The 21468-nt window shown below is 52.2% G+C and overlaps 1 protein-coding gene and 1 non-coding gene across 9 annotated transcripts in view; one reads left to right on the forward strand and one right to left on the reverse strand.

Annotated features, from left to right (window-relative positions):
* Positions 1 to 10735: 10735 nt before the first annotated feature.
* Positions 10736 to 10808, reverse strand: TRNAA-AGC (transfer RNA alanine (anticodon AGC)). The gene has a single exon. It is a non-coding gene; the product is annotated as a tRNA-Ala (tRNA).
* A 520-nt stretch (positions 10809 to 11328) lies between these two features.
* PPP6R3 (protein phosphatase 6 regulatory subunit 3) overlaps positions 11329 to 21468 on the forward strand; it is an 83752-nt gene continuing 73612 nt past the window's right edge. For all 8 annotated transcript variants that reach the window (XR_007948485.1, XM_051967117.1, XM_051967118.1 and 5 more), the window contains exons 1-2: positions 11329 to 11427; positions 19493 to 19575. The gene's annotated coding sequence lies outside the window, so the exon portion shown is untranslated. The remainder of the gene's footprint in view (positions 11428 to 19492; positions 19576 to 21468) is intronic.

Raw genomic sequence — 21468 nt, forward strand, 5'->3', positions numbered from 1 at the left:
AATGAGATTATAATTGTAAAGTGCTTAGCACAGTGCCTAGCATCTAGCAGGTGCCCTATAAAAGTTAGATATTATTTAATTTTTTGATAACTATTTCAATATAATTGGGATTTTTTGGTAATCCTCTATGTTTTACTTTATGCATTTAAAATAATTATTCTGGGGCAGCCAGGTGGTGCAGTGGATAGAGTGCTGGCCCTGGAATTGGGAGGACCTGGATTCAAATCCAGATTGAGACCCTTATTTCCTGACCGCCTCAATATAAAAACATTCTTCTGAGAAGACATCCACAAGCTTCATCAAACTGCCTGCCAAAGGAGTCAGGAACACACGCGCACACACACACACACACACACACAGATTACAAACTCCTGCTCAAAACCAAATTACCAGTTATTCTGGGGTCAAACTGTTAGTGCGTAGTCAAGTCATTGACTTCCTAGAGCTAAGAACAGAATTTGTAGTAAAGGAGGAGAGCGACCAGTAATGAGAAAATATTTATTACGTACAATTAATATTTAACTTGGAATTATCTAAGCGAGTTATTGAAAATAGGAAATGGACAACGGAAGTGACGCGTACACTGTTTACATCCTGAAGTTAAACCAATTCCACTTGGTGATTTTGCCAAGAAAACCAAAGATGAGAGGGAGGAGAGAATTTGCAACTCAAAATTTAAAAAGAAAAGAAGATTAAATAAGTAAATAAATGTTTTGAGGGAAAAATGAAGAAAATGGGAGTCTGGTGCTTCTTCAGTACGGTAATGACATAGATCAATATACTTAATGCAATGTAAAATCTTTTCCAGAAAATAAAACATTTTATAAATGCCAATTACCTAATTAATTGAATCTAATAAGCCAGAATACTATACACCAGGTACTGTACTAAGTACTAAAAATATACAATTAATAACAAAACTTACTCTTGCAACTTATAAGGCTCACTAAGGGCTGTGGGCCCTCTGCCCTGGTCTCATTGTGCAGGCTTGACTCCCAAGGCTCAGCTTCTATTCCTTTAGCTTGCACCTGGATTAATATCCAAGCTAAAACTTGGATATAGCTCATGTTTAGGCTGCCCCACTTGTTGGAGGTGAGATCCCCAAGTCCTACTCAGGACTCAGCATTCAAAATGCACCCTCACTAAAACTGCACAAATGCTAACGAATCATATGCGCAAAAACAGAAATAGAGAAGTCCCCAAACAATTTCTTGACCCCTCATCTGTTCCAGAAGGGAGCTCTACTTGGGCTGGTGCTCAGGCCATCTGCTGGCCTTCCCAGGGTTCCCCTTTTCCCACAGCCTCCCCAAGGCTGCTGATACTGCAGTGTGTGTGTGTGTGTGTGTGTAAGTCTCCTTCCAAAGGTGAGATGGTTTGGCGCATTCTGAACAAGCCGACCCTTTCTCATCAAACCTGAGCCTCCGGATCACTCATGGACGCCACTGTCCCAGGAGGCTGCATTAAGAAATCTCTTGAAAGTCTGGATTCTAAGCTCTGGAACCTTGCCTGGGGACTTAATCCACGTGGAGTTGACTGTCAGGGTTAGTGCTGCCCAAGACACAGACGATTGGGTTCGAGGCCGTGTTGTGTGGGGAATTCCAAGTTCTCCCTCCTCACCACAGGAGGCTGGGCTCAGGAATGGTGGCCTTGAGGGCCCTGCTTAGGCCACTTGCAAACAGCACCATGTGCTTTGGCCATCAGGAGCCATTGCTGCACCCGGGGGCGGGAGGGAAAGGGAATCTCCTTTATTTACGGAGGTTGTGATTGTTCTTCATCCTGGAAGATGGGCCATGACATCAGGGAGGCCACGAGTCTGCGACATGCGAGTGGATTGGATTTAAGTGAGGGAGACTGGGCAAGGTTACCAGCCTCCCTTTCCCATCCAGAGACATCTGGGGCCAGTGGCCAGAGAGAGCTGGACACCTGCAGATGGCCACGGAGGCGGTGGGAGACCTTGACCTTGTTAAGCAAAGGTCCTTAACAGGGCTCAGTCTGACTGAGTGATTGAGATTAGGGGGCCATTGAGACAAAGAAGCACCTCTTTCAACTAATCCTCCTCCCCCCAAAATCTAAATCAATTAATGAATGAATCTGGGAGGGGAAGGCCTCCAGGGTTTCTGGTCAAAGCAGAAATGACTTTTATTTACACCCAGGTGCATCCTGAGCTTGATCTTTGCTGCTGTTTGGAGGAAGATACAAGGCAAGAATGATTCTCAAGATGGGGAAACTTGGCCAGTTTATCTTTTAAGCCCAGACAGAAGGTGACCACTGGTCCTTAATCTGCTGGCCTTAAACCGAATCAATCAACTGGTAGTTACTGTACACCTGCGGTGCACCGGGCATTGTACTAGGCTGGGGGGAGCGGGTCATGCAAACCCCAAAGTGAAAAGCGGGTTGTTGCACTCGAAAGGCTCGTGGGCTAGTGAGAGGAGGCAGAATGTGTGTGTTTGTGTGTGTGTGTATGTGTGAGAAAGAGTGTCTGTATGTGTGTGTGTGAATATATGTGTGTGTGTGGTGTGATGAGTGTGTGTGTATGTGTGTGTGTATGAGTATGTGTTTATGTATATGTGTGTGAGAAAGAGTGTGAATGTGTATATAAGTGTGTGTATGTGTTTGTGTATGTGTGTGTGAGTGCATTTGTGTATGTGTGTGTATATGTGTGTGAGAGTGTGTGTTTGTGTGTGTGTGTGAGTGTGTGTTTGTGTGTGTGTGAGTGTATGTTTGTGTATGTGTGTGTTTGTGTATATGTGTGTGAGAGTGTGTTTGTGTGTGTGTGTGAGTGCGTGTTTGTGTATGTGTGTGTGTTTGTGTGTGTGTGTGTGTGTGTGTGTGTGATGGGGCACTCAGACAGAGCCAAGGGGAACAGTCACAGTGAGGGTATGTTGAGGCAGCACTGACTGGGCATGGGGGTGAGGACTGAGTGGACACCACGTGGCCTCAAGTGCCCCCCACATCCAGGTTTCAGACCCCTAGACGTGCCAGGCAGGGTTGGCTCCAGCCCGCTACTCTCCCCTAGAGCATGCAAGATGCACGAGCGCTTACCTGACAGCGGGGACGAGTGATTCCCACCCATATTTGGATCCTCCTGCCTCGTCCAGGAGCTGGGTCACTAGGCTACAGATTGTAAATCAGCATCAGCTGAAAGTGTCTGTGCCAGGTGTACAGAAATCTCAAAGGAAGGAACGGCCCCCTTAGAAACCACTCTCAGGAGCCCCAGAACGGCCTACCAGAAGCGCGGGGATCATTGGAAGGCACCACAGGCTTACCTGGGCCAATGTCTGTTGGGTGTCTGTAGGCTCCAAGCATTGCAGGAAGCGCTTCATTTTACAGGGTCGGAGATGGGGAGGCAGAGAGGGCGCCCAAAGACCCACAGTTCGTGGGGAGCAGAAGCTGCCTCTGGCGTCCTGTCCCCAGCAGGAGGGAGACAAGCCAGCCGGCTGAGCGGCCTCAGCCGGGGTCACCTTCCCCAACTCACCAGCCCGGGGCGTTCCAGTGCTACCATTAGCCCGGTAGGCCACAGTCTGGTCCCCTCTCTCCAGCTCCGCCTTCTTCCTCTCATTGACTACCGATGCCTCGTCTATGCCTGCTCAGCTCCGGCCTGGACAGCAATGACAGGTCTGGATTCGGAAGATCTGGGCTGTGCTCCTCATGCTTCTGTGGGCAGCTAGGCCGGTCCTTATCTCTTCTGGCCTCCATTTCTTCTTCCGAAAAATGGAGGAGACAGACGAAAGGGCTTTCTCATCCAAAGCTCATCGTTTCCCTTTGGTTTGGGATCACCCCCTAACCTGTCCTTCATTGGGCAGCTGCGGAAGCTGAACTTCCTAAAGTAAAGACATGCAGGAGGTGCTCCCTGCTCCAGAAGTGCCAGGGATGCCCTGCTGGCCCAGGACAAACAGAATAAGACAACAAAACCCACCTGTCTTTGGCACTTCAGCTATTTCACAAACTAGCTCCTGCCCACCCAATTTCTCCTTACTCCCTATCATGCACTTTGGGGATTGTCTGTGCCTTGTTATGGGACCTCATATGTGTCAGACCATTTCCCATCTCCATGTCTTTACATAGGCTTGCTCCATACCTGAAATAATCTCCAGCCTCAACTTCCTTCAATGATGTTTTGAGGGGCCGTCTCCTTTCCCGATTCCCTACCAGGGTTAGCGTTTTCCCTCCTCTCCACCCTAGTTTGTATTTGTTTCACATAGGTAATGGAGACACTGGCCAAGGGGAGTCCCATTCTTGGGAAATTTCATGTGCTTCATGGCTGGGACTCTCATTAGCCAACCTCCCATCCTCCGTCACATATTCTCCAGTAGAATGTCACTCTACATCTGTTTCATTTTTGTCTTTCTGTTCCCACTTCAAGCATTGGTCTGGAAAATCATCATCTTTATTGTCGCCATCATCATCACATCACCATCATCATTGTCATCATCACCATCATCATCGTCATCATCACCATTATTACCATCATCCTCACAATCACCACCATTACTACTGTCATCATGATCACCAAGACTATCATCCACCATCATCACCATCACCATTACCATCATCATCATCATCGCTATTGCCATCACCACCATCATCACATCATCATCATCACCACCATTGCTATCATCACCATCATCATCATCATCATCACCATCACATCACCATCATCATCATCATCATCATCATCATCATCACCATTGTCACCATCATCCTACTATCACTACCACTAGTACCGTCATCATGATCACCAAGGTTATCATCTACCATCATCACTATCATCATCACATCACCATCATCACCACCATTGCTATCATCACCATCATCATCATCATCACCATCATTATCATCATCACCATCATCATCATTATCACCATTATCACCATCATCCTATCACCACCATTACTACCGTCATCATTACCATTAAGATTGTCATCTACATCATCACATCACCATCACCATTACCATCATCATCATCATCGCCATTGCCATCACCACCATTGCTATCATCACTATCATCACCATCATCATTATCACCATCATCCTCACTATCATTACCACTACTACCATCATCATTATCACCAAGATTATCATCTACCATCATCACCATCATCATCACATCACCATCATTATCATCACCATCATCACCACCATTGCCATCATCACCATCATCATCATCATCATCACCATTATCACCATCATCCTCACCATCACTACCATTACTACCGTCATCATTATCACCAAGATTATCATCTACCATCATCACATCACCATCATCACCACCATTGCCATCATCACCATCATCATCACATCACCATCATCATCATCACATTTGTCTAGCACTTTCAGGTTAACAAAGCAGCCTCGACATGTCCACTTTGACTCTTAGTTGTACGGAGAAGCAGGCCTGAGCTGGCTCTAGGGCTCCCAGATCGTCCACTTCGTTCACAGACCCTGAGTGGCCAGACTGGACACGTTTCCTGACTCTGCCACCAAAGCATTTGCCATGATTGAGAGGAGTGCCCGATTTTCCACAACCTTGTAGAAATGATGATGGGACTCTTTGAACAGAACACGAGTCATCTTGGACTTCCCCAATACTCAACAGTGGACCATGTCATCCAGCAAAGTCATGAGGCAGCGGCTTTGGGTCCATCTCCCCACCTCCCTATTCCAGTTCCCTCCATGCTGCTGTCAAAGGGACCTTCCTCAGATTTACCTGTGCTTGGTCACCTCCAGCAGTCACTGAGATCACCCATGAGCCTCCTGCTCAGCTTTGAAGGCCCTTTGCCTTCTTGCCTCCATTCCAGCCTCCTCAGATGTCCCTCTGCCCTTCCTCTGGGATTCAGCCAAATTGGCTTTCTCTCTGTTCCTCTCGCCAAGCCTTTGCTCTGGCGGTCCTCCATGCCTAGAACACCCTCCTTCCCCATCTCTGCCTCAGAGTCTGCTTTTCCTTTAAGATGGGATGATGTGCCTCCTGCATGAAGACTTTTCTCATTCTCCACTGCCCCCAAGTACTGCTGGTGCCTCACTCCCATTCTTTCTCATCCCCTTATTGCTACTGTTGTCGTTCAGTCATTTTCAGGAGTGTCCTACTCCCCGTGGCCCCATGTGGGGTTTTCTTGATAGAGATCTGGAATGATTGGCCATTTCTTTCTCCAGCTCACATTACAGAGGGAGAAACTGAGGCAAACAAGGTAAAGTGACTGATCCAGGGTCACATAGCTAGGAAATATCTGAGGCCAAATCTAAGCTCAGGTTTTCCTGACTCCAGCCTCAGTGCCCTGTACACTATGGTGTTGCCTCCTACATCCTTACTGCCCTGTTTCTGCTCTAGTACTCTGTGCTCTTGCTACACTCTCTATTAGAATGTTAGTTCCTTCTCAGGAGAGATTGTCTCATTCTCTGTATTTGGATCCCCGTGACTAGTGCAGAGTATGATACACAGTAGGTGCTTAATAAACAGCTCCTTCATTCTCTGTGCTTGGGTCCCTGTGACTCATATGGAGTGTGGTATACAGTAGGCGCTTAATAAACAGCTCCTTATCAGGAGGGATCATCTCATTCTCTGTGCTTGGGTCCCCTGTGTCTAGTACAGTCTGATACACAGTAGGTGTTTAATAATATGTAATATGTAATGAATCGGTTTGAGAGGCAGTAGGACCTAATCGGCAGAACCCTGAGTCGGGAAGATGTGGATTCAAATCTCCCATGAGCCTTGGGAACTCTGTATGACTTTGCAGAGATGGCCTGCCTTCCCGAGCCCTCCTTCCCCATCAGTCAGACGCCCGTGGTACCAGCCCCTAGGCTGGCAGGGCGCCCTTGGCCACCTTTGTTCTTATAGATGTAAGATATTTTATTTGTAAATGCTGATCCTCTAACTCTGTTTCCATAAATTCTAAGCCGCACAGCGCTCTATCTACGTCCAAAAACTCTTTTTTTTTGGGGGGGGGGCAAACATTAGATACTATTATACAGAACAGAAAAAATCCTATAAGACAAATACTGGTAGTATGTTGGAATATTGTACAAGAGGAGAAAAATATTCAAGAAACAGTTTAATCCGGCTCTTTATCAAGAGACAAATATACCCCGTTGATTTATTCTAGAAGATAAAAATCCGTCATGCCGTATACGTCACAAGTTAGATTGTATCACTGATTCACTAACACTCTTACACCCTACTTCAATTGTGCACCCCCAAACCCTGTCATTTTATACTTAGTCTGTGAAGTTGTCAGTGTCTTAAGCATAAAATCAAAAGCTCACCTGATCCAGAATCCTTGGCCATCTTTTGGAAAGGAAAGTCCGTTCGGATTCTCATTTTCCGGGAGGGCCGCCGCCGCCTATTTGTGGGGGGACGTGAGCCGGAAAGATTCTGGCAGCGTGGATTGGATTACCTGACTGGGGGGATCCATTATGTGGGCAGCACATGAGGCTTGGAGGGAAGAATCCAGGTGGGAAGGAGGATCCCTGCCCCAGGCCGGCTTTCTCCCTCCGTTAGGCCAGGAGAGCCTGGATTTCCCTCCTGGACTCTCAGAGCACCAGCACTCTTCCCTACCTCTCCAGCTCAGTCCAGTCTTGGGGACCCCCCCCAAAGAGCAGCTCTGTCTGATCCCCGCTCTCCCTTTCTCAAGCCATGTGGTTCAATGGCTAGAGATTTCAGCCTCAGGTATCAAATCAGGAAATCTGGGTTCTAGACTCTGGGTTAGATAGAAAAGGAAGATGACATAATAAAGTCCCCGCCGACTTCCAGGGTGGCGGTAAAGGGGGAAGAGGTGAAATAAGAGTCATCTCACCAAAGCTTGGGCCACTGATTCGTGATTTTGTGGGGGAGGAAGAGAGGGAGAATGAAGGTCTGAAGTTAAAGGACAAACAGTCGCATGGCAAGCTAGCTAAAGCGGGATTTGAATTCGGGTCTCCCTGCATCCCTGTCGCTTCAGCTACAGCATGAAAACTATCCCCGGTTAAGGATTTCCCTTTGGATGCCATGGGGTCCCCAAGGGTTGGACGTCAATAGTAAGTGAAGGAGGCTGGGAAAGAGAGACCATGACCTTCCCACCTGGGAACTGGAACCACGTCAAAGGCCCGGATTCAAATCCGGATCATTTTTGTGTGTGGGGGGGACACAGAGTGAGTCCCTTCCCCTCGGTTTCCTCAGTTATAAGATGAGGGCTTTTACTGTGTCTTCTGTTTCCCGATTTATGTAAATAGAGGGAATTGGTGGCAGCTGGAAAGCCCAGCGTCAGCCTGGTGAAGATGATAAGGGAGGGGGGACAGACCAGACACAGGAGGCCCGGACCCCAACTTGAAAGAGCCTTCTCGGGCTCCGAGTTAAGGGATCCGAGTCTCGCTTTCCGTCCCTCCTTTGGGCCAGTGCTTCCGTTTTCTCATTCAAATCAATTTCGTTGAATTATCAGCACTTATTAATTGCCTACTGGATGCCAAAAGGAAGCCATTCTGGAGGAGCTGAGAAGTAAGTAATTAAAGAAGGGAAATCAGGAAAGGTTTTGTCTCAATGTGCATGGAGGATGGTGAAGGGCAACATTCTGCGCTTGGCACGTAGGAGGGGCTCTCCACTGCTGGGAGGATTAAAAGGTGATTGCTTAAGGACAGGCCGGCCCACCTAGCGCCCCAACAGCTGGCAGTTCCTGTCGAAGCCTTGGGGAGGGGGGGACTCTGGGGGGGAAGAAGACCGTCTCTGCTGCTCTTTATCCCCCCTTCTGGATGAGAGAAAGACCCCGAGAACTTCAGGTACAAGATCTGGACTTCCCCGTTGCAGCCACAGCAAGACACCCAAAAAAATCCTTTTAGGTTTCTGCAAGGCTCCTGGCGGCCACTAGGCGGCGCTGCCGTGGATTGAGCAAAGCTTCCCGGGAAATTTGGCCCCAGTTAAAAGCGCCCAAGATTTAACTCTTTATGTAAAAACAAGTAAGCGCATGCGCCTCGTTAGGATGCGAATTTACTTTGGTCTTTAACAAGTAGAAAAACTATATGGACGCCAAAGAATTATTCTAAAATAAATGTCTTTTTGTTTTCCTCAGTGAATGTTTGAGCTGCGGGCCTATTGTATAGATCTGGGGGCGTGTAAAAATTGCCCGCGTGAAAAGGGATCGAGTGGGAAAAGTTTAGGAGGGGCTGGGAGGGAGCACCAGGCCTGCCACCAGCGGGAGGACGGGAGTGAACATCCGGTCCCAGACTCGTCCTCGCTGTGGGACCCTGAGCGAGTCTGTTTGCCTCAGTTTCCCAGTTTGTAAAATGAGCAGGAAGGGTGACGGCCACGCTCTGTGCCAGGAAAACCCCGGACGGCCTCAGAATCAGCCCAACCCCCACCGCTGGAGCACCAGAGACCTCCATCACCATGGGGGACTTGCTGAGGACTTTTGAAAGGGGCAAAAAGATGTCCTATAGCAGGAGCTATGGGCGAGCCCTTGGCGGCTTGTGCTTCCTCAGCCGGAGCCCCCTCTCTGCTTGTCCTTGTGGGGGCACAGCCGTATGTGGGAGCACAGTCGTATGTGGGAGCACACTATGTGGGAGCACACGTATGTGGGAGCACAGTTGTTTGTGGGAGCACAGTTGTATGTGAGAGCACAGCCATATGTGGGAGCACACGTATGTGGGAGCACAGCCGTATGTGTGAGCACATGTATGTGGGAGCACAGCCGTATGTGGGAGCACAGTCGTATGTAGGAGCACAGCCGTATGTGGGAGCACATGCATGTGGGAGCACAGTCATATGTGGGAGCACATGTATGTGGGAGCACAGCCGTATGTGGGAGCACACGTATGTGGGAGCACAGCCGTATGTGGGAGCACACGTATGTGGAAGCACGGCCATACGTGGGAGCACATGTATGTGGGAGCACACAATATCTGGTGTTCCTGGGTCCTAGACACGCTTCTGCCCAGCAATGCCTCCGGTGAGAGCGAACCCCCGGGCTGGATGATATTGAGTGAAGGCCTGGTGGGGGCGCCAGAGGACCCTCTCGGGGCGGCCCGAGCCAGGAGAAGTGGGGGTGGGGAAGCTGTCCTGGTATAGACACGCCTAGGTGCTCGGGTACACTGTGTCTGCGGTCCGCTCTCAGTGACGCCACTTGGAGTTTTCTCGGCAAAGATGCCGGAGTGATTGGCCACAGTCTTCTCCGGCTCCTCTTACAGATGAGGAAACTGAGGCAGAGTGAAGGGAACTACCCGAGGCCACCCTTCCGGTAAGGATCTGAATCCGAAGTCAGGAAGACTGGTCCAGGCTTTGTGCACAGTTGTTTGCATCCCTTTTTCCCTCCCCCTCCCACACCATCTGGAGCTTCTCCGGGATTTGTTGACTGCCTGCCTGACCACAAAGCACGTGGCCGGTATCAACAACGTTAATTGTTGATTAATCATCAATCCAGGGTTTCCTCTCCTTCACCCCGGTGCCCCGCCCGCCTCAGGGCAAACACCGTGAGGGGAGGGGGTGGGTCTCTCAGAGCTAAAGACTGAATTCGAATTCAGCTCCTCCTGCCCCTCCCCCACCCCCAGGAGCTCCTCGCCTCGGTACTGAGCTGTCCCACTCCGAGTCCGGAGTTCCATAGGCCTCTGGCTGGGCTCGTGACCCAAGAAACACTTCCCAGGTTACTTCCTGGACCCCCTTTTTTTTTTTTTTTTTAACAAAAGGGGAAGGACCAGAGTGGGGAAGCCGCCCACAGCCTCGAGCCTCGGTTTCTCCAGCTGTAAAGGGGGGGGAGGGACAAGCAGCTAAAAACAACGTTGGAGAATGCGGGCATCGATCCCGCTACCTCTCGCATGCTAAGCGAGCGCTCTACCATTTGAGCTAATTCCCCGTGCTGGGGAGCGGCTTTGCGCGATCGCACACATTGGGATCACGTCATCGCGGCCCCGGCGTGGCTTCCTGAGGCCCGCCCGCCCCTGCCCCCATCGACAGGCCCCCATTGGCTGCCCCAAGCACCCTGCTCGGCTGCCGGGATTGGCCGGGCTCGATTTATTTTTAAAAAGCAGGGTCCATCCCGATTGGGTAGTTGGCCCGTCTGTCAAGCTGGGGCTTCGCTGTTGCTAAGGCGGAAGGGGAACTCGAGAGTCTTCTTTCTACTTCTCATTCGCTGCTTGCCGACCCCAGGAGCCGGAGCTTCCGGATCCGTCAAGTCCGTAGGAAAAGAATGCGCTCCGAGAGCCTGATTGACGGACTCTCTCGCCCAATGGTCGTGAGGCCTCTGGAACCTCCGGAAGACCCAATAGGAAGTAGGGGTGGGAGATTCCTTCCAATGCTCGCGGAGCTGGGGGCGGCTCCGGCGCGGCGATTGGGCCAAAGCCGCCCGGGGGCGGGCGGTAGGCTAGAGGGGGGAGCTCCAGGCCTGCTGGCTGGGGACTCCGCCATTTTGGGCGCTTCGCGGATGGTGTTGGGGAGCGCGCTTCGTGCCTGAGCGCAGCCAGCGGCGGGGCCGGGTGAGCGGGCGGGCGGGCCGGGGCGCGCGCGGCGGGGCCAGGCCGGGGCAGGGCGGGGGCAGGAGGGCGCGGGCCCAGCCGCTGCCTGGGCCGCCCCGTCAGTCAGGCAGGCCGGGCGGGCGGGCGGACGGCAGCCCGGGAGGCCGGGCCGGGCCCGGAGCAGAGAGCGGGGAGCGGGCCCGGCCTGGAGGGAGGGAGGAAGAGTGCTGCCGCAGCGGTCCGGAGCTCCTGGTTAGTAGACACCAGCAGCGCCCCCGCCCCCTCTCCCTAAGGTTCCCAGGTTAGGGCGCGGGCTAGGGAGAGGGACCTCGGACCCGGGGCGGGGGTGGGCGCGCTCGGGGCCCCGCCCCCTGACGTCCCGGGCCAGGGCTGCCTCCCCCTTTGGGCCCGGGGCTTAGGGTTTGGGGGGCGGGGCCCGTCTGTGCGTTGTTTTGGGGTTTCCCCTGCCCTCCCCTCCCCCCAGAGCCTCTGCCGCCGAACCGCTGGGAGGAGTTACAGAAAAGGAAATTAAGGCAGGGGGGGGATGGGGGAGCCGACGGAAGGGGGTGGCAGGATTGGAACTCAGGTCTTCCTGCCTGCCTGCCCAGGCAGTTATGGGGGGACAGGCAAGGCGGGCCTCCCGCTGTGGGGGCCCCCCCAGGGGTCGCAGGACGCCCTGTAGAGTCCGGTAAAATAACAAGGCAGTGTCTTGTTGGGAAGTCCAATGTCTTGATGGGAAGTCCCTCCCTGACTGCATCTGTTCCCAGGGACCTCTCCCCCCCTATCACGGGGGATGGGGGGGTAGAGGTGGGGGGAGGGGGACTGTGGTCAGGTGACCCCGGAAGCCGCGGGCAGCCAGTAAGGCTTGCTCGGTCTGTAGCACTGGGGAGGGGGCAGCTCCCCACCGGGAGGAGGCGTGCCAGCGAGAAACTGCACTAAGCACCTTGTGCCTGCAGCCCTGGCCTGGGCACAGAGGTCAGGGGGGGACTGGGGGAGCTCCCCTCCCCCTTCTTCTGAGGCCTCTTTTATTGGGGCTTCCTCCAGCTGGGTACCCTGCTGCCCCCTTCTGGGGCAGTTTCACCTAGCGGGGTCAGTCTGGCCTGAAGACCCCTCTGCGGAGGGCGAAGCTGCTGGAGGAAGCCCCTGGTGACAGCTCTGGTCCCAGGCCCGCTCTGAGCGCTTCTCTCTGGAAGGGAAACTGAGGCACGGAGCAGCCCAGAACCGCTGCAGCCCCTGGGCAGAATGCAGAGTGGCAGGTGGCGTCCCGTTCTGGTTCTGGTGCAGCCCCGTGGGGCTCCCTGGGCAAGAGGTCTTTGCGGAAGACATTGGAGGGTCCCTTGAGGAGGTGTCTGTCCGCAGCCGCCGGTGGGGGGGAGGTCACAGTCAGGGAGTGACCGTCTGGGCCTGGCATCACCCAGACAGCCCAGAGCCCGGGCCAGGGCGGTTCTTGTTCCCATTTTACTTGTGAGGAAACTGAGTCTGACCAGTTGCTGGTCAGTGGCTCGTTTGGCGTCTGTGGAAGCGTCTGAGGTGGGCTTTGGACCCGGGTCTTTCTGCCTCTGCCAGTGGCCGATGTGCAAATAACGCGCGCTGGGAGCACTCCAGGAAGCTTCCTGGAGGAGGGAGCTCAAGCTGAGCCTTGGGAGTGGGTGAGCATTCAGAACGGAGGCCCTTCCAGCAGGAGCCGAGGCCTGAGCAAGTGGGTCCGGACCAGCATTTATTAGGCACTTCCTCTGCTCCGGCCCCCTCCCCTCACCCCTGGACTAGTGCCTCCAGTCTCTCCCCACTCCGGGCCATGCTCTATCCCGACACCAAAGGGATTTTCCTAAAACACAGGCCCCATCTTGCCACCGTTCTCAGGGAACTCCCTGGGTTTCCTGTGGCCTCTGGGATCCTTTGTGGCCTTTGACCTTCCTAAGCTGGCCCCCTCCCAGTCTCCTTGCACCACACTCCCTGACCAGCACTCTGCATGCGGTCCAGGACGCCTGTCTCCCAGCCCTGGACGTGCTTTCTGGGGGGCTCTGCTCCTTGGCCACGGTCCTGCCTCCCGCGGGCAGGCTGCCCAAGCCCTCCTGGTCCTGGGGTCCTCCCGTGAGCAAGGATGTCCTTAGCCCGTCTGTGCTTTGTTGTGCTCGGCTCTCCCCTTAAGTGGTGAGCCCCTTAAAGAAAGCCTCTTTGGCCCCTTTTTGTTGTTCTGTTGCCTGGCGCTTAGTAGGCACTTAATAAATACTGTGTACTGGCACTACTGTGTGCCAGGACTTGGTTAAGCCTGGATGTACAAGGAAAGAGGAAGGCCCTATTGCAGAGGAGCTCCCGGCTTAGACCCAGGAAGGCCCTCGGAGCCCGGGACAGCGAGTGGTCCTGTGCCTGCAAGGGGAAGTGACGCGGAAGGCCCCCCCTTCTCAGAAAGACCCCGGGAAGGCAGGCTGGAGAAAGCTTGGCCGGGGGAGTCTCCCTGGGGCAGGAGAGCATATCCCGGAAAACTGGTGTTTTCTGCTGCCCCAGTGCTTGTTAGGCGGCTACTGGGCAGTGGGCGCAGTTGGCTCTTGGTTTGTTCTTCGCATCCAAAGTGTGGAGATGCTGAGGTGGGGGCCCACAGGAGGTGCCGGGGGGGGGGTTTGTGGGGAGTCCCGTGATGCTGCCGTGCTTTTGGGGGGAGGGTCTGTCCACCTGCCTAGACTGCCGAAGTATGTCTCCAGTTAGATAGCGACCCCCCAGTTGTCTCTTGATCTAGTTGCAGTTGAGCACACAGTGGGGAAGGGTCTTCCTTCTGAGATCAGTTCTTGTCAGCTCTAGTCATGTCTCGATCCATTCAGTGATGTTTTTAAAGGATGTGGTTTGTCGCTGAACAAGTGGCCGTTGAACATTAAGTGTGATCTGTTGTTACTATTATAAAAAGATTTTAGTAGAAATTCAAAAGCTCTGATCTAATTAATCTTTGTCCATACATTTCTTAAGTATTTAAAAAGTGGCTTATGGGATGGCCAGGACTTATCTTTGTTGTTGTTGAACCAGTGCTAACTCAGCCTCCTGCCACAGTTACTGTGACACTGAGGGAGAAACTGAGTAAGTCGGTGCTTCCCAACTTTTGGGGGACGCTGCATCCGAAATTGTAAACTCTCGAGGCCGACCTCTTCCTCGGTTGCCGTGGAGCACTCCCGCTCAGGGGCACGTGGCTCTGGCTGTGGTTTCTTTGCTACCGACTCATGTCCTTGGATTACTTGTGCTCCGAGAGGAGCCGGTGAGATTTGTATTTTCCTGCAAGCAACTGGTGGTTAGTTTATTACTTCCTTGATATGCCTTGTGTTTGAGGGTCTGATCTGGGAACTTCATGGAGGAGTTTGGAGTTTGGAGGGCCCTTGGAGGTCATCTGCCTTGAGGAGGGGAGCCCAGAGGGGCTGGGATCTGCCCGGAACCATCTCGATTGGGGTCAGAAGCAGGCGCCGGGCTGAGGTCACACTTGCTCAGATGATGAACCCCGACCCAAACCCGATCTGAAAGCAAATGGGCAGCTTTTCAGTCTTCGCCTCCCCCTCGCATGCTTGGAACGGACCCTTGCAGAGCCTGGAGCAAAGCTGAAATCTCTGTCCATCACCTCCCTGGGACACACTTTCTGGGAAGAAGGCAGCAGTTGTAATGACTTAAGAAAGCTTTTCTTTGCTCTTCTACTGGGCTAGAATAAATAAGAAAATAAAATTAAAATCTCCTTAGCTCAATAGCTAGCTGGTATTTCTAGGGCATTAAAAGTGCTCTTTACAAATATTATTTGGTGCTCATTCCAAGCCAGTGAATCAGATGCTATTATTATTATCATTCCCATTTTAAAGATGAGAAAACTGAGCCAGATAGAAGTTAAATGAGTTGCTAAGGGTTACGCAACTAGTAAATGGCTGAGGCATGATTTGAACTTGGAACTTCTGGGTAGTGCGCTTTCCTGCGGGACCGCCCTGCAGTTCACCTTGGAGAGCCAGATTAGGGGAAGTGGTGTTCATGGTGGACAGAAGCGCTGACTTTGCAGTCAGGACCACTTGAGGATAGGGAGAGAAACTGGCCGGAGAGTGCTTGTCTTTTTTAAGCCACTTTACTCCTTTTATTTGTACTCATTAGAAATTAGCCTGGTGTAGTGGTCAGTTTGTTGGGGGTCGAGTCCTGCCTCTTACCGAGTGGCTCTGGGAGGATGGGCAAGATGCTGAGGTGGAGATGTGTGCCTGAGGAGGAAGAAGATGCCATTTTTTATTCTGGAATAATTATTTCCATTGTAATTCTGCACGGTTCATTTTATGTATTTAAAAGGATGGATTTATCAGACTGCCCAAGGGATCTGAGACAGAAACTATGAAGAGCCCCAGCTTTAGGATCCACCTGTCAAAGTGGTGCCGACCTGTACTGGGAGGAGGAGTCTCCAACCATCGGGCTCAGTCCTGGTCCTTATCTGAGGCCTGGGGTCAGGGAGGCGAGTTCAAATGTAGACTCGGGCCCTTGCTTCGTGCCCCACATTCTCTGCCTGGGTTCCTTCAGCTGTGCTCCAGGGCAAGCTGTCTTGTGTATGGGGGGGAGGGTAATTTCCATCTTTCCTTAGGAACCAGCTGAGGGGACCTGGGTCCAGTTCTTTGACCTCCTTAAAGAACCTTCTTTTGACCCAGAGCTTTGTTCTTCTCTTCATTTCCTTTCTCTCATGACCCCTCCCAGATTGTCCTTTGTTGACCTCTGTTGTCAGCGGGCCCCACCCAGGATTTTTAGGGTGCTGCTGGCCATTCTCTGTCCAGAGTGGCTGGTCCTCTTGGACTTTCCCACATGCCTAACCCCTCCTCTGCTGGATCTTCCCCTGAGCTGTACCCCTAGACTTGGGGCTCTCCTGCTGCTCCCCATTTTCTCTTTTTCCTCTGCTCTCACTGGTTCCTCCAACTCTCAGGCCCTCTCCTGAAGGCCTTTGGACAGACACCTTCTCCCAGATGTTGGGGAGACATCTTGACTTCGGCAGGTCCAGAACAGCTCCCTGTCCTCCCCTCAGATCCTACGGTCTCCCCGTCCTGGTTCCCTGGCTTCTCTCCCTTGTATCTGTGTCCCGTCTTGTTTGCCTTCCCTTTGCTCTGCTTACCCAGCTATCCCCTGGTTGGGGTCTGCGGGCCTCTGGGCATCTCTGCTTGGCCCAAGGGGGATCCCTGAGAGCCTTGGGGGACTTGAAAACCATTACGATTTCATAACAACAGGGGGACATTGTCACATTCATGAAAGCTTTGGGAGTCCAAGAGGTTTGTAAACGGGGCCCCAAGATCAGAGAGTTTGGTGCTCTCTTTGGATCCATCTCTCCTTCCTTCACTTCATTCTCCACTCTGCTGCCAAAGGGGTTTCTCCTGAAACTAAACCTCAGCAGCTCCCTGTTCCCTGTCCCGGCAAACCTTCATAGCCCTCGGACTCTGCTCTGAGAGCACCCGCAGCCCCTCCTTCTGAGGACCCTCGCCTCCCACGTTGCTGGTCCCCGGTCTCAGGGAGCCGGGCTTTCTTGGCCTCCTCCAAACAGAACTGAGAACACAAGCAGAGCTAAAGTACCTGAATTAAAACACAAAAAAAGACCGTTTCCACCCCAGGTCGCGGCCTTTCCCTATCTGAGGTGACATCGCTCTTGCACGTGTGCGTCTTCTGTGGACATGGTGGTTTTCCCAGCATCTTCTCCATTAGAATGTTATCTCCCTGTGGGCTTAGACCTTGCTTTTGTAGCTCTCGCTCTAGGGCTTAACCCGGTCTGGCCAGAGCAGCCTCTTAGCAGAAGTTTGCTGACCGACTTAAGCGTTCTGACCTCTGACAGCTTCCCTCGCGGGTGCTTTCTCCTTCCTGGGATTCCACAACAGCCTGGTGTTGCCTTCTCAGCCTTTTGTCGCCTCTTCTCCCCTCCCCCCTTCCCTCTTGATGAGTTCCGTTTTCTCTGCACGTGGCTCCCAGTTAGATCCCACTCGGTGTCTCTCTGAGCTCTGAGCTGGATTCGAGGGCCCAGACGCCCCAGAGGCATCTCCTTGGAAGGGTCGTCCTCATCCTTCTGCAAACGCAGACGTTTCTGTCGAGGGCGCCTGTCGCCTCCCCCCGTGCCAGGTCCACGGCTCTGTTGTTTACACCACGCTTTCTGCCCCCAGCGGTCAGTCGCGGAGCCTTGTCAATCTGAGGTCCACAGCGGGCTTCACCAACTGGGCTTTTAACTCCCGGTCTCACCACTCCCCTGCTAACTGGAGGTTCCGACCAACCATGAAACCACCTCCTCGAGAAGCTTTCGGAGCTCCTTTGGACGTCTGGGGCTTCCCTTGGCCTGTAAAGTGCTGACTGTGTGCAGGCGAGTGCTGTGGATGGAGCCTTGTGTGCTGAGAGAGACAGAAAGAGAAGGAGAGACAGAGAGAGTTAGAGAGAGAGAGAGACAGATGCAAAGGGAGAATGAGAGACAGAGACACACAGGGAAAGAGAGAGAGATGGACAGACACACAGAGAGAGACAGAGGTAGAAAGAGAATGAGAGACAGAGACATAGAGAAAGAGACAGAAAGAGAATGAGAGACAGAGACACGCGGAGAGACGGATAGTCACACAGAGATGGAAGCAGAAAGAGAACGAGAGACAGAGAGTTAAGAGAAAGAGAGACAGACAGAATGAGAGACAGAGACACAGGAAGAGAGAGAGATTTGGACAGACACAAAGAATGAGACACAGAGACAGTTAGAAAAAGAGACAGATGCAAAGAGTTACAGAGGCAGACAGAAAGAGAATGAGAGGCAGAGACATAAAGAGTTAAAGAAACAGAGAATCAGACAAAGAGAAAGATAGAGACAGGTTGTGTCTGTCTTGATGTTGGCGGCCTCCCTAGCCATGAAGTCAGGGCCTGGCTCCCCCTGTGCTGGGCTCTGAGGAGCCCCTCGTGCCCCTTGGCTTGGAAATGGGTCTTCTGGAGCTCCGTTCTGGCCACGTTGGGGTCCTCCTGGACCCTTGAGGTTCTGCTGCTCTTTGCCTCTTAGGCCCCAGGCTGATTTCTGGGAACAAGAGGGGGCCAGAGGCAGCCCCCGGCTCCCCTCCTCCCCCTTCCCCCAGCTCAGTCTCACGGGGTGACCAAACATTGGTAGCAAATAGCTACCAACAAGGAAGCCAACAAGCTCAGCCCTGACCCATTTTGTCCCTAGCGCCAGAGGAGAAGTGGTCCCCGCAGTCTTGGGGTGAAGAGGCGCCAGTGGGGAGCCTGACTAGCCCCGAGTGGGGAAGAGAACTCCTGAGCCTGAGTCCTGAGCTCTGCCCACTATACTGTCAGGCTGAGAGGAGGAGGGGTGTGTGAGAGCCCAGGCTGGGGGTGATGGGGAACCACCAGTTCATTAAGTTCATTAAGACCTGAATTCAAATCCTACCTCAGACACTTAGTAGCCATGTGACCTTGAGCAAGTTATCTCTCCCCTGGTTTGCTGCCTTTTCGTCATCTCTCAAGAAGGAATGTTGTTATTAATTGTGAGGACCCCGTGAGACCAGCACGGGGGAGCTCGCTGTAACCGGCGGCAATCATGATTACGTGGGGGTTCCCCCTTCTTCCCCTAGCAGCTGAGATGCTAGGTCAGGCCTGAGGTGGGGGAAGGGTGGCACAGTGGTCGTGTCCCAGGAACAGCCGTTCTAGAGAGATGGTGCCAGGGGGGAGTCCTCGGCAAGGGCTTAAACACGGGGGACAAGGCTGTCCTTTGGGGGAGACTCCGTTTGGGGCGTGTCGAGGGGGAGACGTCTGTGGAATGTACAATCTGAGGTTTTTGAAAGGCGGCTGAGAAGTCACCCCAAGATGGGGGAGAGGGTCTGGGGGCGGCCAGAGTCGGCAAGACTTGATCAGACGCTGCCTCCAGCCTTTACTCCAGACTTCTCAATCCAGGCACCCAAGTGAGAGAATTGGGGCAAAGGGCTCCACCGTGATGCGGGGAAGTGCTCCTTGGGGACCACGGGGCTGGTGTGGGAGCCATGGAAGCCGGGGGGCCGAGGAGGAGCCCTTGGAGCACGGGCCCTGCAGTTTGTGGGTGCAGAGAGTGCCGGGGGGGGGGCGGCTGCCTCCGTTGCTGATCATGTACCCCCTCCTTTCCCAGCCAGCCACCCTCTGGGACCAGCGTGAAGCAGCAGAGAAGGCGCGTCCCCTCGGCCCAGCGTCCTGGTTCTGCGATGAAGGCAGGTAGGTGCTGCTCCCCATGGGCCTCCAGCCCGACTCCTCCCCCCTACCCCCTTCTCGTGGTTCGGACCCTCCTTGCCCCCAGGAGGTCTCTGCCTGCATCTTTGTGGCGCCCCCTGCTTTGTGAGAGGGCCCGGTGGTCGTGTGTTCAGAAGGGTCCAGCAGCAGGCACGTTCCCGTGTGCCGAGACCCGGGCTTCCCTAGCTCTGGACGCCGCCCTCATCCCCCGCTAGGGCACAGGCGCTGGAGCTGTGTGTGGGGAGCTTTCCCTAGAGTTTGGTGACCTGGGGACCAGCCCTTGGGGCCGGGCCTGCCCGAGCCCGTGCTGCCCAGGGAGCTTCTGGGGCCACTTCTGGGCCAGGAGGCGGCCCCGGCTCGGGCCCTGGTCATGTCGCAGGATGTGGTGGTGAGTCTCGGTGACCGCGGCTGCCCCTTCTGGAGCCGGCTTCCTGCTTCTTCACCGTCAGACTCATGGCTACGGGCGTTTCTCACTCCTTTCTACTTTACAGTTTCTAGTCTATTTTTGAAACTGGATAATCAAACTTGTTAAAATTCTGTAGAAGTAAGTAAATAGGCTTACTCAGAGAAGTGCTGCCGCCTTTGGGAAAATGATGCTTTTTTGTTTTTATGTGACCACATCATCTGTCCCTTCTCTCTCTTAGCAAACCAGCCATCTTTTGTAATAGACTTTTTTTAAAAGGGGGGAATTCTAGGCCTCCACTGGAGTGGGACAGTGTGTACAGTCTTGTGCACCTGCTGTTCTTCCTCTTTGCTGAAAAGGAAGGGATTCTTCTTCCCTTCTTATTCCAATTCTTCATTTTGTAATTATACATTGAGTTTTGTGGGGGATTTCCCCTCTATCTTTAATCTCTTTGGGTTATAGGCCTCGTTGAGGTGTCGCTGGGTAAAAGTGACAGATCAGTGACTATAGGGCAGTAGTTCCAAATTGTCTTCCAGAATGGCTGGACCTGTCCCAACTTTTCCTCTCTCTGTGTACTTTGGTGCCTGTTTTCTCCTCCAAAAACAGGAGAAATGATAACTCCTCATGGATTGGCCAACCACTATAATAACAATAGCAATTAAATATTCAGTGTCATGTTATACTACCAAAGGAATATGTTACAGAATGAAAAAACAAGTTGAAAGAAGATAATGAAAAAATAGGGAGAAAGAGGGTCATTTTCCTTTGTCAGCTTGGCCAAATCTGATGGATGTGAAATAGAACCGCAGATTTGTTTTAATTTGCATCTCTGATCATTAATAGTACCGCAGATTTGTTTTAATTTGCATCTCTGATCATTAATAGTTTGTAACTTTTTATCTCATGGCTATAAATAACTTACTTTTTTTCCTTGAGATCGGCCTATTTGTATCCTTTGGACTTTAAATCACTTAGGGAATGGGGCTTTTAAAACTGGAATCAGATCCATATATATAAATGTAATTTTTGCCAGGGAAATTTGTTGTAAAGATTTGTTTTCCCTTAATTAACTATTTCCTTTCTAATGTTAGTTTCATTGGATTTATTTATGTAAAAGCTTTTAAATTGCATGTAATAAAAGATGGCCATTTCTTCTTCTGTGATCTTCTCAAGGGTTTGCTCGATCACTTTTTTCCCTCTTTATTGGGATGAAAGGTCATTTCTTCCTTGATTCTCTTCATTTGTTTATGATGTGACCATTTATATCAAGGTCATGTATTTGTTGGGAGTATATCTTGGAACACAGAGGGAGTTGTCTCAGTTTAATTTCAATCAGGTCTAGCTGTGTACCTCAAATGATGAAGTTACCTGATGAGAATCTGGGATCCTTGGGTTGAAGGAACTCTGAAACAACTTTGATTACAGCTTTATAAGAAAGGCCCTCTTCCTCCCTGCTTTTTCATTATCTTTGAAAA

The sequence above is a fragment of the Antechinus flavipes genome, chromosome 6, assembly GCF_016432865.1.
Source record: "Antechinus flavipes isolate AdamAnt ecotype Samford, QLD, Australia chromosome 6, AdamAnt_v2, whole genome shotgun sequence".
Taxonomy (NCBI): domain Eukaryota; kingdom Metazoa; phylum Chordata; class Mammalia; order Dasyuromorphia; family Dasyuridae; genus Antechinus; species Antechinus flavipes.